This window comes from Ptychodera flava, chromosome 5 (genome assembly GCF_041260155.1).
Source record: "Ptychodera flava strain L36383 chromosome 5, AS_Pfla_20210202, whole genome shotgun sequence".
NCBI classification, from domain to species: Eukaryota; Metazoa; Hemichordata; class Enteropneusta; family Ptychoderidae; genus Ptychodera; species Ptychodera flava.
In genome coordinates, this window is record NC_091932.1 from 38,800,047 (window position 1) to 38,817,316 (window position 17,270).

The window sequence follows — 17,270 nt, forward strand, 5'->3', positions numbered from 1 at the left end:
CACTTCCGTTTCACTTCCCGCCATTTTTTGGAAGTACGACACACTGCTACACAGCCAACAGTGAGTATGTAGATGTAGTTCATGCATGACAAAGAATTCTTTCATAAATTATTTATTTGCTGTTAGCTGATCGATATTCAATAGCCAACGTAGGAGCTGTCCTATGGATAGGCACAGTCACTCGTGAGCTAGCTGCAAAATTGTAGCTCTACGGTGAGGCGGTCGGTGAGTTGGTTTTTTTTGCGACCTCGCTAGAGCTACAATATGCCGAAGGCCTAGCCCTGCGTACGATGCTGTGTGTTCCGCTACAGCTAATAGCCCCGCTATAACCGTTATACCTTACTGGCGCGTTCGTTGTTGACTTTGTCAAATTTAATCCGGTGATAATCTGGTGACAGCGTCTACAGCTTAGTAATTTACCCTTGCTTACTTTGAATTAGGCACTCAAACTCATCAGATAATAGATACAGCATGTTGATAAAACGTTAACGCAAGATTGTCAAGGGCAGTGCTAATTTAAGACCAAAACACCAAAGGTTGGTAGAATATATCTTTATTAGCAATACAACGAAACACCTACCCACCCCTGGGGACGGACATTTAGACAACACCCTGTGGTTTTTGCGACTTCGCTCACCAGCAGCTTCAATGTTGATGCGAAATGCTACATATTTACTGCATTTGATCGTATCGATTTATCCCTACTGAAGACTAAACAGTAAACTGATTTAACCTTGTCGTTTATGGGGTTTGGAAATTGTTCAAACACGTTGATCGTGTTCCGAAAATGGGAGCCGCCATTACCAACTTCCGGTAATGGCGGCTCCAAAACAACATGGATGCCCTTCGCTCACTGTTTATGGAACGCGATCAACGTGTTGAACAATTTCCAAACCCCATAAACGACAAGATTAGATCAGTTTACTGTTTAGTCTTCAGTAGGGATAAATCGATACGACCAAATGCAGTAAATATGTAGCATTTCACATCAACACGCCTGGTCGAGTGGGATGCGCTTATTTTACCCTCTACAGGGCCATTGGCATTGTAGCGCTACTGGTGAGCGAAGTCGCAAAAACCAAAAATTATTGACCGCCTCACTGTAGCACTACAATTTTGCAGCTAGTATTAGCACAGACACGTCGATCGCGTTCCATAAACATTGAGCATGTCTCTGGGAGCCGCCATTACCGGAAGTTGGTAATGGCGGCTCCAAGAAATGTTTTTGGAACGCGATCGATGTATTTGAACAAATACCAAACCCCATACACGACAAGGTTAGTGTAGTATAGTGTTTAATCTTCAGTAGTGATAAATCAGTATGACCAAATGCAGTAAATATATGGGATTTTACATCAAAATGCTGTGCCATGTGCAGCGTGCTTATTTTGTATGCTTCAGGGCCTTCGGCATTGTAGCTCTACTGGTGAGCGATGTAGCAAAAACCAAAACTCACCGACCGCCTCACCGTAGAGCTACAATTTTGCAGCTACTCATGAGCTATTCAGCTCTGGACTGTTCGCCCCATAGATGAGCGAGTGTACTATAAAAAAGCGAGATAAAACCCAAGTCTGGAAACCAAATGGTGAGAACGGTGCGGGATTGCTGGATTGCTGAATATCCCCCAAAATAGCTAGATGGCTATTAGCCACATTAGCCATATGAATAGCTTGTCAGTAGCTGTATTTGGCTATTAAGACTATTTAGAATTTCCACCCAGTGTTTTTAGCCGCTCATAGCCAGCTACCAGTCACGGTCCCTCCACAAAAAGGGACCGTGTACCAGCTAAGTGAGGAGTCCCTAGAAGGCCATATCCGTTTTTAGCCGCTAATAGCCGTTCTTAGCTAGCTATAAGCTAGCTACCACCTAACCAGTGAGCATTCCATAGAAGGCCCAGCTATTCAAGCTATTATCTGTTTTTAGCCGCTAATAGCCGTTCTTAGCTAGCTATTAGCTAGCTACCAGCTAACCAGGAGCATTCCATAGAAGGCCCAGCTATTCAAGCTATTATCTGTTTTTAGCCGCTAATAGCCGTTCTTAGCTAGCTAGTATCTAGCTACCAGCTAACCAGGGAGCAGTCCCTAGGAGGCCCAGCTGTTCAGCTATTCAAGCTATTATCCGTTTTTAGCCGCTAATAGCCGTTCTTAGCCAGCTATTAGCTAGCTACCAGCTAACCAGTGAGAAGTCCCAAGAAGGCCCAGCTATTCAGCTATTCAAGCTATTATTTGTTTTTAGCTGCTAATAGCCGTTCTTAGCTATCTATTAGCTAGCTACCAGCTAACCAGTGAGCATTCCGTAGAAGGCCCAGCTGTTCAAGCTATTATCTGTTTTTAGCCGCTAATAGCTGTTCTGAGCTAGCTATTAGCTAGCTAGCAGCTAACCAGTGGATGACTTGTGTAGAACCCAGAAAGTACTATAAAGTTTTGTGGTTGTAATAAAAGTAAAATGAATAACCGCTCCGAGCGCAAATAATTATTTTCTTGTATTTAGTCATGTTTTATTTAATCATTCATGGTGGTTTTAAATATAAAGAATGTATCCGAAACTTTGTAGAACCATGGAGGTCTCTTTCTACCCAGAAAATAATATGTGACCTCGAAAAATGTGAAATAGCAATAGTCATTTGGATATTTTTTGTAATGTAATAAATAGAAATTGGCTGTAAATAGGACAGGTAAAAAATGCAAATTGAACTTCCAATGAAAAGATATTGTAAGAAATACAACAGCTGTCACTGTTCGTCATGAAACTGCAAGTCCAGCGTCCCAAAGATTTTGTACACATATATAGAATTGAATTTTTTATGAAAATCATACAAGGCATATAGATCTCTGAAGCGCTTTAAAAATTGTCATGATGAGTGTCGTTTATTTGTCAACAGACGATAACATAGTTTATATTTCGAAGGTATGACGACATTCCCCACGGCACGGTTCATTCAAGACTCGCTACTCAGCTAAACAGTGGATGACCTTTGTAGAACCCAGAAATTACTATCTGGTTTCGTGTTGGAAATGAAATTAAAATGAGTAACTGACCTGAGCGCTGCTAAATATCTCGGCCAATGGCTCAAAAGTATTATCACTAAATAGCTTCTAAATCGCGTGCTACAGCTATAAAGTATCTTAGCTCATTAGCTGCAAAATAGCTCAAATAAGGCTATTTTGGCAATCCAGCAATCCCGCACCTTTATGCAAATGGCTATTTCCTATTGGGATTATGCCACCATGTCATCTTCGACGTTCGATTTTACTGTGAAAAGTAGCAAGTTCGTCTATCATGTAACCGTCGATCGTTCCCTAGCATTCTCAAAATTCATACCTGGTACTTAATTTAAAAATTGCTTCAAAAATGCTCGTTTCGTGTGATTTTCGGCCGAATTCGATGGCCACATTGCTAAAACATAAGCGTGAGCAACATTCTGGTGCCGCCTACCCATGAGGGGTGACTGGAATGTTGCTCATGCTTATGTTTTGGCGAGGTGTCTCTCGAACTCTGCAGAAAATCACATGAAAATGAGCATTTGGAAGCAGATAAAGTATCAGGTATGAATATTTGTGTGATTTTCGACCGAGTTCAGAAGACACCTCGCCAAAACATAAGGCGTGAGCAACCTTCCAGTCACCCCTCATGGGTACGCGGCGCTAACGTCAGTTATACCACTCTCCGCCTCAGCCCTCATGCTCATTGTTCTAACCATGCTTTCTAATTTCCATAACCGAATATTTTATTATTACCACCTGGCTTTCTTTTGTTTAAAAAGTGTCCGATTTACAAGTTCTTTTGTTTAAAAGTCCGATTTACTAGTAAATCGGACAGTTCTTTTGTTAAAAACTGTCCAGTTTACTAGTAAATCGGACAGTTTTAAACAAAAGAACTTGTAAAATGGACACTTTTTAAACAAAAGAAAGTCACGTGGCGACGAGTAAAAAAAAAAATATGCCAGACATTAACCAGAAGAAATGTATTTCACCTACAAGTACAGAATAAAGCCACTTTAAAAGAATCACCGGACTGAATTAATTTTGCACGACTGTACATCTCAAAATCAATTACAGGTCACCGTGAAATAATGGTATTGATTGCAAATATCACTTCTGTGTAAAGGTTATTATTATCACGATCATTGGAATCTGAAATTTAAGACTTCAAAGTCAGTTGTCAAACCCTGAATGTGGATATTTCAGTTGCCTTTGGTTAAGTTAAATCTAGCTACAGGCAAACACATACGCAGTACCACAGTCATTGTGGATCTAGACATATTGTTTTTTTGTACTTGCAGTTTCTGTTGCGCCTTTGCTATGTAGCTTGGTCTTCCGATTGTGGCCGTTAGCACTGGCGTGACAGGGGGCTTTTCTTTTCCATCTTTGGCTTTGGTAGTTGAAGTGCACCGGATACAGCTTAAATTTGTACTTCATCCGCCATATCGAAATACGTAGAGCGACTCGGCAATTGCATGTATGCTGCTCATAGTTTTCGACTCAAATGAGCAAAGCGTGACTCTAACGTCGATCTGCAAACACCTTTTCACTTCATTCAACCAACCAAACAATCAAACATAATTCATACAATTCAAATCAAACCAGGTGCTCAACCACGTCATCGCACTACAATTGCAACACATGTCAACTTTGTTTTATCCAATCATGAGTTATTTTTTTATACTTTCGTTCAACAAGGTGTCAAAACGCGTCAATGTTTTCCTGCCAAAGTTCAACTTGCACTGCACTAAAATTACAAATAAAAACATTCGGCGTGCAAACAAACCTCTAAAACTCTGCAAAGTTGTGGTATAACACGGTAAGCGAACTCGTAGTCGGCGGTTTAGGGAATTTAACGGTCAGTTTGCCATAAAACTCCTCGGCCCTGCGGGCCTCGGAGTTTTACTGGCAAACTGTACCGTTAAATTCCCTAAACCGCCGACTACGAGTTCACTTACAGGGTTCGAAATTTATTTTTTTGTTTGGTGGTCAAGTTTGACCACCAGATTCAAATGTTGGTGGTCAATTGCAAAATTTTGGTGGTCAAAAAACATTGTCATTATCAGAGTGTAATTCTAGTGGAGGTAAGGGTCCATAGGGTGAATAGCGAGCTGACTCTTGTTCTGGAACCATTCCACCATGCTGCTACTCATGTTAAGTTTGTTTATGTTGGATGCCCAGTAAAATCCATTAGAAAATTTTGAGCATTTTCACAACTTGACCACTTCACAAGTGACTGATTGACTGTAAGTTTTGACAGAATTACAAACTGAGTAATCAAGAAATGAAAATTACTGCTGATAACATGACAATTATTGCACTTTTTTGAACTTATGAAGTTTTGTCAGAGTTTTGTACCTTGATATGTGTCACTTTAATGACTAGACGAAATTTGCAAGGAGATGTTATGCAACGCTTGAAGACTTAATCACAATAATCATAGCAGTAAACAGTAAAATAAAGGGAGACATTGTCTATCCAAAGGAACGCCTCACTTGGGTAGATTGGAGTGGGGTTGAAGGACTGACATTGAACCACAGTGGAGGGACTGTGATTGAACAGACAAGATGCGTACTAGATAACTACTAAAATATCTCTCTTAGGACAATCTATTGTTTCTGGATACTCCTGGCAATATTTAAAACTGTGAGAGGCATGTAAGACTTACAGCTTTGCAGCACTAGTGTGACCTCCAAAAATTTGGTGGTCAACATTGACCACCCACAATAGAATCTGGTGGTCGAAATGAGATAATTGGTGGTCTTTTGACGCATGACCACCGGGTATTTCGAACCCTGACTTACCTATAGTAAAGTGGTGGTGCCCAACGTTCACTGTGAGGTGACCATGTCAGCAACAAACAAAGGCAAGAGGATTGATTTTACAGTACATTTACCAATGATTTTGACGATGAGATACAGCTTGATATTGATACACTACCTAATTAGGTTTGTCAGTTTGCTCGCGAATTTACCCTTTTAGTGGTCAACTTTTACAACTTTGCGCCAACATCAGACAGACTAAAACAGCAGGTGACGCAGCAAGATGTCTGTAAACTAATTTACTATGTAGTTACAGCAGCTATCAGTTTCAATGGTGACACACACAGAGACTGGTTGCCAAGTTTTACAAGCAGTTCAAATTCACGGAGAGGTGGTAAAAGAACGACGTTACTGCAAATTTAGACTCAGAGGACAGTGTTCTTTGTAGTTGAATATCAATAAAGTTCATGACTTCAAAAATAATAGAGTGATGTGTAAAATGAACAAACTTTACTTTGGTTATCAACAAATGAATGACACCACATTTCTCAATGAGCTGACATCGGGGCCTACTTCAGTACGAAGTGAACTTGGGGTTTCAGGCTATTTCGTGAACGTCATTTGTTTTCTATATTGACAAGATTGTAGCGACAAGCGATAAAAACATTGCAACATTGTAAGAGTGTTTATCATTTCTAGTTGATCCGACGTTTTTATTAAACAAAAGTCATGAACTTTATTGATATTCAACTACAAAGAACGCTGTCTATTATTTTTAGCTCCCATAGCTATGTATATATGGCAATGGAAGCTATTCTTATAGGCTAGGAAAATGTCTGTATGTCTGTATGTCTGTCCGTCAACATCAAAAACTCCAAAACCGCTGCACATTTCATCTTGATATTTGGTGTGTACATGGATGATGGGCTGTAGATGAGATTTTGTTCAAATGAAGTTGTCATTGCCAAAAATATGCAAATTAAGTGAAAAATGTAAAAACAGTCAAAATTGAAAAAACTCAATATAGTAACCACTGAGCAGATTACATGAAAAATTAGCATGTAAGTACTTTGGGCTGACATGAAATGATTGTGCGCATCTTGGGTCAGTATCTTGGACTTGCTATTTTTCATGAATTTTTTTTGTAATTTTCTCCCATTTTTGGTCAAAAAATCTCCTGCTCTGAAACCACAAGTCCGATTGATTTGAAACTTGGTATGGAAGTGCATAGGAGTGACCTTTCCAAAATTTGGGCAAATCGTGGTGAAATTTGCATATTTTTAGTTTACACGTCCATAGACTCCCATGTATAAGGCAGATCTCCATAGACTCCCATGTATAAGGCCACAAAAAATAAAAATTTAGTTTCTCATCGTATTCATATTGCAAAAAGGATGCAGTGACACAATTTTTAGTCCCCACGGATGAAGTCCAGTGAGCTTATAGATTGGGTCATGTCCATCTGTTTATCACGTGAGTCCATCCGTTCACGCAGCAGATATCTCGGATATTTTGACAAAATGTCATGTGACCTTGATGACCTTTGATCTCAAATATACATATTTGTCCATAACTCAGTAACCACAAGTGCTACCACCCTTCCTATATGGTATGATGGGACAGCTTATGACGCCACATATTGTACCTCATTAATTATGCACATATCTAATTTTGAGCGAGCCAATAGAGCTAGAGGTCTGATTTTTGGTATATAGGGATAACTTAGCAAAACAATTTTTTTACAAAATGTCACGTGACCTCGGTGACCTTTGACCTCAAATATACATATTTGTCCATAACTCAGTAACCACAAGTGCTACACCCTTCATGTATGGTATGATGGGACAGCTTATGACGCCACATATTGTACCTCATTAATTATGCACATATCTAATTTTGAGCGAGCCAATAGAGCTAGAGGTCTGATTTTTGGTATATAGGGATAACTTAGCAAAACAATTTTTTGACAAAATGTCACATGACCTCGGTGACCTTTGACCTCAAATATACATATTTTTCCATAACTCGGTAACCACAAGTACTACACCCTTCATGTTTGGCATGATTGGACACCTTATGACGCCACATACTGTACCTCAATAATTATGTGCATATCTCATTCTGAGCGAGCCAATAGAGCTGGATGTCTGATTTTGGTATATAGGGATAACTATAGGAGAGAAATTTTTCGACCAAATGTCATGTGACCTCGATGACCTTTTACCTAAAATATATGTTTATGTCAATAAATAAGTAACCACAAGTGCTATGTCCTTTGTATTTAGTAGGATGGGAGACCTTATGACAACACACGCTTTACCTCATTAATTATGTACACATCTAATTCTGGGCAAGCGAATAGAGCTAGAGATCTGATTTTTTGGCATATAGGGATTAATTAGCAATATAATTTTTTTTTTTCAAAATGTCATGTGACCTCGATGACCTTTGACCTTGATTATACATATATATGCATATTTCAGTAACCACAAGTTCTATACCCTCCAATTTTGATAGGATATTAGACCTTAAGATGTCACATCTTGTACCTCATTTATTATGCGCATATGTATTTCTTGGCTGGCCAATACTGCTAGAGGTCTGATCTTTTTTCCCGATTTAGAACCATAACTTAGACATGCCTCATGTGTTTCAAATTGGGAACAACGACATAGACCTATGTGCCCATAGATCTCAACATATACACTCCAGTGATACTTCTTAATGACCACATTTCCTGCCCCATCAAGACTAATACTCCTATTACAAGTGGGGACTATGTCATTGTAAATGACTTGTTGAGTTAATGGTTGTATCACAGTATTCGATATATCTAATTCTGTATTTTTTCCATTTTATATTCTGAATAATTACATTAAACGTATTTCACTGTCTCCAGTACATTTCATTTAAGTATTTTCACTTCATGCACTTTATCCCTTTCACACATGTTCAAATATCTGACCAGAGAACAAACACTAAATAGTCCAGGATGGGAGCTACAGTGTCATTGACGCTATTATTTTGTGTTTACCACCTCTCCGTGAATTTGAACTGCTTGTAAAACTTGGCAACCAGTCTCTGTGTGTGTCACCATTGAAACTGATAGCTGCTGTAAAGAATATAAACATACTACATAGTAAATTAGTTTACAGACATCTTGCTGCGTCACCTGCTGTTTTAGTCTGTCTGATGTTGGCGCAAAGTTGTAAAAGTTGACCACTAAAAGGGTAAATTTGTGAGCAAACTGACAAACCTAATTCGGTAGTGTATCAATATCCAGCTGTATCTCATCGTCAAAATAATTGGTGCCGTCACTGTAAGTCTTCATCAATACTGGCAGACTGGACTTCAGGTCTCGGCCTGTTCAGGGATGGCCGGAAGAGTGTTAAATTAAGTCCTTCAAAAGCACAGTGCAGTCTAAACAGAGTAATTGAGATAAACACAGGAAATTATGTCAGGATATAAGTGGCGAGGTGAAGTCACAAACAGACAAACACGCGCCCATTTTGATTTTGAGACCGACCATAGAGTAAGTAGATTTTGACTGTTCATGACGAATCATTCATATTTCTTTCAATGTGCTAATAGCTGATTGATATTGACAATAGCCAATATAGGAGCTAGCATCAATGCCCTGTGGATATGCTGTGGGGTACACACTTGGGGATAGGTTCGGTTAGAGAGAGACAGAATAGGCCGGAGACAGCTTTGTATTGTGTCTTAGTATGACCAAGTTCAAATCTTGACCTTTATTACTATCACAGGTCCATATATACAGTGTAGTATGAATAATCATTAGAATCAATGAATGACATGACTAACTAATGACACGCCCAATGCATAATCTACATAATTAGTAAAGGGTTGGTGGGCGGAGCTACACCATACACGTGATTCCCAACATATGCATAGGGTATTGGAGTTGAGATGAAAGATTCGTAAGCTACCACATAAGTGCAAGTCATAGCTGTGGTGTCATACACTTAGTCTGGTAATTCGGGTCAAAAATAAACGATTTATACAAGCGCAATCAAGATGTTTCTCACCTCAGATTTTGAACGTGCAGTCCAGTAATACAATAGTTAAATGTTCAGTAAAGAATTCAGATAAGCTTGAGTGTATATATGCATGCCAAATGTTGTCTATATAGTTTTATATCGTATTCATAGTTTGACAGGTGACGTCAGTCAGAATCAAATATATATTAAATGTTCAGTGAAGAATTCAGATTTCATTAGAATTCAGATATATCTGTATACATGCATGCCAAATGTTGTCTACATGAACATTACAGTCTTATACGTTTATAAATGACATCAATCACCATCAAATTTTCACATGCAGCTTTAATTTAATTTGATGTTTGCCCAATACATTAACCGGAATTTGCATAATTTACTGTGGTTGGCGTGTGTAGCAGCATTAGTGCTGTGGTACTCTAAATTTAAAGGTTTCAAGCAATCGTGGACTGACAGTAGATATAGCCAATTACAGCTCAGCCATCAAGCCACACCCGCTGCTATCATGTCGAAAGCACTCATTGGAAATTGCAGCCATTGCAGCCAAAATGCTCAGAAGATGATTTTTAATGCAAAGCGGATAGCATGTATGCAGAGATGTATTGGAATTCGAAACCATCATTGCTCAGTTTTATTAGCTCCGCTGTCAGCGACGCGGAGCTTATCAAATAGGTTGATTTTCCGTCGTCGTCGTCCGTCGTCCGTCAACAATTGCCTTCTCCTCTGAAACCGCAAGTCCAATTGCTTTGAAATTTTATATGCAGCTCACTTTGGGTGACCTCACTTAAGTTTGTTCAAATCGTGGTGAAATTTGCATATTTGTATTTTTGGGGCATTTTTTGGTGTTTTTGGTAAAAAAATCTTCTCTGAAACCACTTGTCTGATTGCTTTGAAATTTGATATGCAGTTTACTTAGGGTGACTTCAGTCAGATTTGTTCAAATTGTGGTGAAATTTGCATATTTGTATTTTTAAGGCAATTTTTGTCATTTTTGGTAAAAAAATCTTTAAAAATCTTCTCCTTCAAAACTACCAGTCAAATAGCTTTGATATTTGGTACATATGTCCCTAGGGATGATCTATTTCAGATTTGTTCAAATTGTGCAGAAATATGCAAATTTGCATTTTTAAGGCAATTTTTGCCATTTTTGGTCAAAAAATGTATTCCTCTAAAAGTACTGGTCTGATAGTTTTGAAATTTGGTATACAGGTTTTCTATAGATGAACTAAGTAATATATATTGAATTTCTGATGAAATCTGTAATTTTGTATATTTTGGGGCAATTTTTGCTATTTTTGGTCAAAAAATGTGTTTCTCAAAAGTACTGGTCTGATAGCTTTGAAATTTGGTATACAGGTTTCTACAGATGAGCTAAGTAATATATTGAATTCCTGATGAAATCTGTAATTTTGTATTTTTGGGGGCAGTTTTTGCCATTTTTGGTCAAAAAATGTGTATTTCCAAAACTACTCTTGTCTCGTCTGATAGCTTTGAAATTTGGTATATAGGTTTCTATAGATGAACTAAATAATATTTATTGAAATCATGATGAAATCTGTAATGTTGAATTTTTGGGTCAATTTTTTCCATTATTGGTTGAAAAATGTGTTTCTCAAAAAGTACTGGTCTAACAGCTTTGAAATTAGGTATACAGATTTCTATAGATGAACTAAATTTGATCATTTGAAATTATGATGAAATCTGCAAATTTATTTTTTTGGGGCAATTGTTGCCATTTTTGGTCAGAAAATTTTATTCTCCAAAAAACTACTCATCAGATAGCTTTGGTTGACATGTTCTTAGGAATGATCCGATGTGATATATTCAAAGTATGATGAAATCTTCGATTGTGTATTTTTGCAGCTATTTTAGCCACTTTTTTTCTGGCCACTGCATTGAGCTATCAAAGATTTCCACCTTCTTCATCAACATGTGTCAAAAATAATTATTCTCTACATAAACACAGCGGAGCTATATTGGCCGCCAGGTCGCTTGTTGAATAAGTTGTGGTTTTTTTTTCCAAACTCCTTTCCCAAACTCAGCGATTATCTGTGCCGTAGCAACCATTCCATTTCCCAACTTCCTACTTTTCTATGCATACCACACAGCAGCAGTCATGTATCAATTCATAAGCCACTGTGGTGGGATATACTGGTAAAATTAAGGCATATCGTGTATTTAGCAACTAAGCTGTTGATGACTTTATGGATATAGAGCTATGAAATGAAAAGTTGTCATGCTTGCCTTTTATTTCAGGAACCTGACTGTCAGGCCTGCAATTATGAGTGGTTTAAACCAATACATTGTCTACTTGCACAGTGGGTGACAAACTTGGCAAAGGTAAGGTGCAAAATCTTTAATCACTTTTGTCCAACAACGCAGTGCAGTAAGACAAAAATTACAACATACTTTCAAAAATAGTCATAAACTTAGTAGTATACCCATGACAGACAGAAAAGGCACAAGGGATTGTCGACAGTCAACAATATGCCTCTGGTGCACATATGAATGAATATGTGGATCCATGGCATTGTATGAAAATCAAATCGAAATAAAAAAACTTCATCTTTTAAAACAGAAAACAGAGATCACATCAAAATGGTTTGGAAACAGGATGACTTCCCTGTCCTGTCAGGAAAACTGAAAATATTGACAAAATTGTATAAAGGAACATTAGCTGTACCTTGACCAATTTTTATTAGGTATGTTTTTTTCTGGTCAACTGCACTTTCTTGCTCTATTATTTTTACTCACATTTGGTATACCAATGTGAGGTTATCGTATAAGCTGAATTGATTTTCATGTCTGTATATTTGTGGGTATGTGCGGATGTATGGCCGTCACACACAAAGGCTCCCATACTGCCAAAGCTACCGTCTCAGTATTTGGTGTACAGGTAGATGTAGGGGTTGAGATGTGAATTTGTTCAAATGAACACATCAGTGTCAAAAATGTGCAAATGAGGTAAGAAAAAGGGAATTTCTGCATGTGTGCAGGAGTGACAGGCAAACTCCACTTATCTTGAGTCATTTCCTGTCATTGTTTATGAACTGTTACATATTAACAGAACTGCCCAAACCATAGACAGTAGAGGGGAGGAAGACCTTCAGTAGAGGGAGTTGTTTATAACTGTTACATATTAACAGAACTGCCCAAACCATAGACAGTAGAGGGGAGGAAGACCGTCAGTAGAGGGGAGTTGCTTATGAACTGTTACATATTAACAGAACTCTCCAAACCATAGACAGTAGAGGGGAGAGAGACCGTCAGTAGAGGGGAGGAAGAGCGTCTATGGTCAACTAAGAGGGGCTAGCTGCCTTTCAGCTATTCATGTTGCTAAAGTTTACCTCCAGTACCTAAAATTTCAGACCTTAATTACTTTTGTCATTCTTGTTTTTCTGGTTTAAATATTTCTTGTTGTTTTTCTGGTTGTACTGTGCAGAAATCATTGTCATAACATCAACGTAGAATTTTCCTGTGCTGAACAGATAGAAACAACATTTGTTGTTGATCTTTGTTAACCCACACTGGTATGTACCAATTCTGATCAAATTTGAGCGACACCGTATAATTTCGGTATTTTTTTTATTATTATTATAGACTTTATTTCGAACTCATTATCCATATAACAACGAAAATCTGGTGATAAATATACACAGCTTGGTTAAGTTATACAAAAGAAGCTTATTCCATAACTTTATCATTTCAGAGTTTAAATATAATGAGTCATACACACATCGTACAATATCATTACTGCTTCTTAGAAGTCTTTGCTTTAAACCATAAATTTGCCTTCTTAGCAAGGCATCAAAGTTATTGATTCTGTTAGATACAAACATAGAGCTTGCACTAGCTACTACGTTTATCATAACCCAATAAAAGACGAGCAGCATTATTGTAAACAACTTTCAATTTCCTCATAACATTAACAGAATATTTCATCCAAATTATAACTCGACAGCATGCTGTTGGCAAAATACTCTGTATAACATATATAAAGAGCATACCGGTAACGTCCATCACAGTTGTGTGTGGCAGCTGGGCTGTCTGTTATGGCCTAGGTAACACACAGCCTGCCACACAGAGCTCCCTCCCCAATATCACAGACATTATGCCGGTAAAATATGAGGAAAGAAATCTTAAAACTTTACATAATGCAAATTTTCGACTAATTTTAATATTAATTACAGCATCCCTATATAAGTAGGTGTGTCAAGCGACATATTACTGATAAAAACAACCATGTCCATTTGGTAGGTGAAGTGTATCATGAACTGCAAATACTAGCTAATAAAAAATCATCACATCTATATTAATTAAGTACTGGTATATAACACTGCTTTCACTGCTCTTTTGCCAGGCTCTTAGGTTTTATGTTCATAAAGATGTACTTACCATCATATTGCCATCATTACTTTGGTTAATATTATTGTTTTTATCTCACCTTTCGGGGAAATACTTACGGATGATCAAACTTTGCAAAGATCTCCTCACAGTGCGAGATCGGGACGAGTTAACTCGAAAGGCTGAGAAAGATGAATGCTGGCACCCATGTGACTTATTTGAAAAGTTGGCAAACGTGGATCACCTAACTGAAAGCTCACCTGGTACTCTGGTTGATCTTTTGAATCAAGTAGGTGAAGAAAGACTTGCTGTAGAAGTCATGGCCAAGTTTGCAGTTGGTTTTAATACCCCAAACCAACAACCAATACATGTCACAGTTGTACAGAATAGTACTTAATTATACTCTGTACAAGCAAAGACACTTGTAGCAGTTCTGTAACATTTTACATGCTAAAGGCCCTCTACAGAACAGCCACTATAAAGCTGTCTTATGTTGTCAGTGACTATAAACATAATTGCTCCCATTTGGTACAAAACAGACTTTGAATGGCATCAGCTGCCAAAAAATGCTTTGAATAGAAAGGAAGAAATCGTTGTATGTAAACTGATTTTGTAGCTCTGCAGAAAGAGTCTTTCAGAAATAAATGCATGTATCACGATTTTCAAGATATTTATGATATTGAAACTGCTGCTATCTGTTCATAAACTCAACACACAGAGTCACCTAGTGCACTTAATATTGAAAGTGCTCTGATCAGCTTATTTCAAGTCAATGTATGTTGGACATCCATAAACTGTGATTTTGCAATGTCCAGCGAAGCTCCATTATCCAGCCATCAGGATCCACAGATACCAGCCACTTCGTGTCAGCTGTTCTGTGTGACTATTAGCAGCTACCTTTCATCAGAACCGACAGGATGTCTTCTTCAGGTCTGCAGCTCGTGGACTACATTAACTGTCATCACTAATTGCCATGCCACCAATATAATTACTGAAAACTTTACTGTCTTTAGTATCAAGTATTTTTACCATTCTTTGCTGTTACTAGTACCCAAGATTGTGTATTATGTATATGGCAGAATATGAAATAATCTACTCCGAGTGATACACCAAGCAGAAACTGTTTTAAAGTCCAACAAATAAAGATATGCAAAATTATTCATTCAATTGTTTCACTGGTCCAAAAGACATTCTTAGTTATAAAAAAGTGAAGAATTGTTTATGTTAGTAGTAATTTACAAATATGAAAATTGTTGATAAAATATATGTTTCAATCATCATTGTGTACTTATACAGGCATATAAAACTACAGTACTAGATTACAGAATAATGTTCCGTATGCAAAATTTACACAGTTGTAATTCTGAAAATGCTATTTATCATGTATTACGTGATATTTGCTTATGTCAGTATATTGGCCAAACTAAAAACAAAATAAGATACAGAATGGCTGGCCACAGAAGCAATATGATAAAATGCAAAACAAATTTGATCTCGACAATCCAGCACCATTTGTAAGTCAGCATTTTAACCTGCCCAATCATTCAGTAAAGAATATGACTGTTATTACCTTGGAAAAAGTGCATAAAAATAATCAGAATGATAAATACTCTAGGGATATTATTGAAACAAAGTGAATGTTTTTACTCTACACAATGTATCCTATACAGGATTGTCTTTTGGACCAGGACTATTATGTAACAATTATTCAATCATTGACTTTATACAGTTATTTTTCCACCTCTCCAATGCCCTGTCAGTATGACTACATACTGGCGATTTCATTACTTTTCGATAATACATCTTTCATCAATTATTTGGCCTTGGATTTCACCCTATAGTATTACTCTTTTTAAATTTTGATGTAGAATTATTCAACTCATATTAGTGAAATTTTCTCCTGTTTCACTTTTTTCACTTTTGAAGATAATGTATTTCTACATTTGTTGGGTTTCACCCTTGATGTCTATTTTATTCTGACGATCTTTGGTTGTCTCAGTTTACATGTCATATTATTTACACTGCATTCAATATATGTAATTTAGGTAGCTTGTAGGTGTTAATCACTCAATTGTATTTCCTTCTTGTTTTTGTGTCATTTCCATCTTGACAGTCAACAAGTAAATACATTGTTCTTCAACTCTGTGTGTGCTATAAACCCTTGGGAGGAGTCTGAAAACACTAAATTTTAGACTTTTTACCAGTTCAACACGGTAATGTGTTTTCTTTTATTTCCCTTTTTAAATGCTTTTATAGTCTGTTACCTTTTTGTTTCAATTTTAAAATGTTGAACATTAAATTTAGTTCGTAGTGAAGAACACTGTGTCCTGGAGTTGGTGCTGCTTGACCAGTTTTGTGTGTGAGTGTATACATACGCCTGCGCGAGTGCGCGCGCGCACACACACACACACACACACTCGATCCCACATCCCCTGAAAACATTTGAATGCTCTTCGAACTGAGCTAATGTTGGTAGCCCCCAGCTTTCTCTTAAGTGTGGCAACTCTTCATTCTATTGTGCGTGACTGATATTGCAATGTCGCTGATGGATAGTTCCTTTTATTAATGAAAGTAAATTATATCTATAAGCATGAAAATATCCCTAATTCATCTTTGATAAGCAAGAATCTTTGAAGAAATGACCAGAGGAGGACAGAAAGGACTGAGAATCTCCCTCCTGATCCTGCACTAATTTTGAAAATATAACATTGAAAATGGTCATTTCGGTATATCTAGAACACCAAATCACATCTGACCTCCACTACCCCAGTGATTAAACTTTAACCCTTATCCTGCCATGTGCATGTTACCACCAAATCAAGTTGGTTAAAAATGGCGAGGTAATGTAATATGTCCAAGCTATTGCACTTGAACAAAGACTTAAATTTGAAAGTCTCTGAAAACCTTCACACTGTAAACATGGATTTTACTGACTAATAAAATTGTGCCAACACACACCATGGCTGAAGTGTGAAAATAATTCCTACTACTGCTAAGTGGTATGTTTTTAAGTATTATTGGATCATTATATACCAGTTATGTGTGGTTGATGTCCGGGCAGCTTTACACTCAATACAGAGGGGAGGTCAGGAGGCCTAAGGTCTCCCCCTCCTGATACAGAAACTTGCAAAAATTTGACTTTAAAATAGCACAGTTAAATA

The 17,270-nt window shown here is 37.5% G+C and overlaps 1 long non-coding RNA gene across 1 annotated transcript; it reads left to right on the plus strand.

Annotated features, from left to right (window-relative positions):
- The first annotated feature begins 13 nt into the window (after window positions 1-13).
- On the plus strand, window positions 14-16,427 carry LOC139133867 (uncharacterized). The gene is made up of 3 exons (XR_011552664.1): window positions 14-60; window positions 12,022-12,105; window positions 14,250-16,427. It is a non-coding gene; the product is annotated as an uncharacterized lncRNA (long non-coding RNA).
- The last annotated feature ends 843 nt before the right edge of the window (window positions 16,428-17,270 follow it).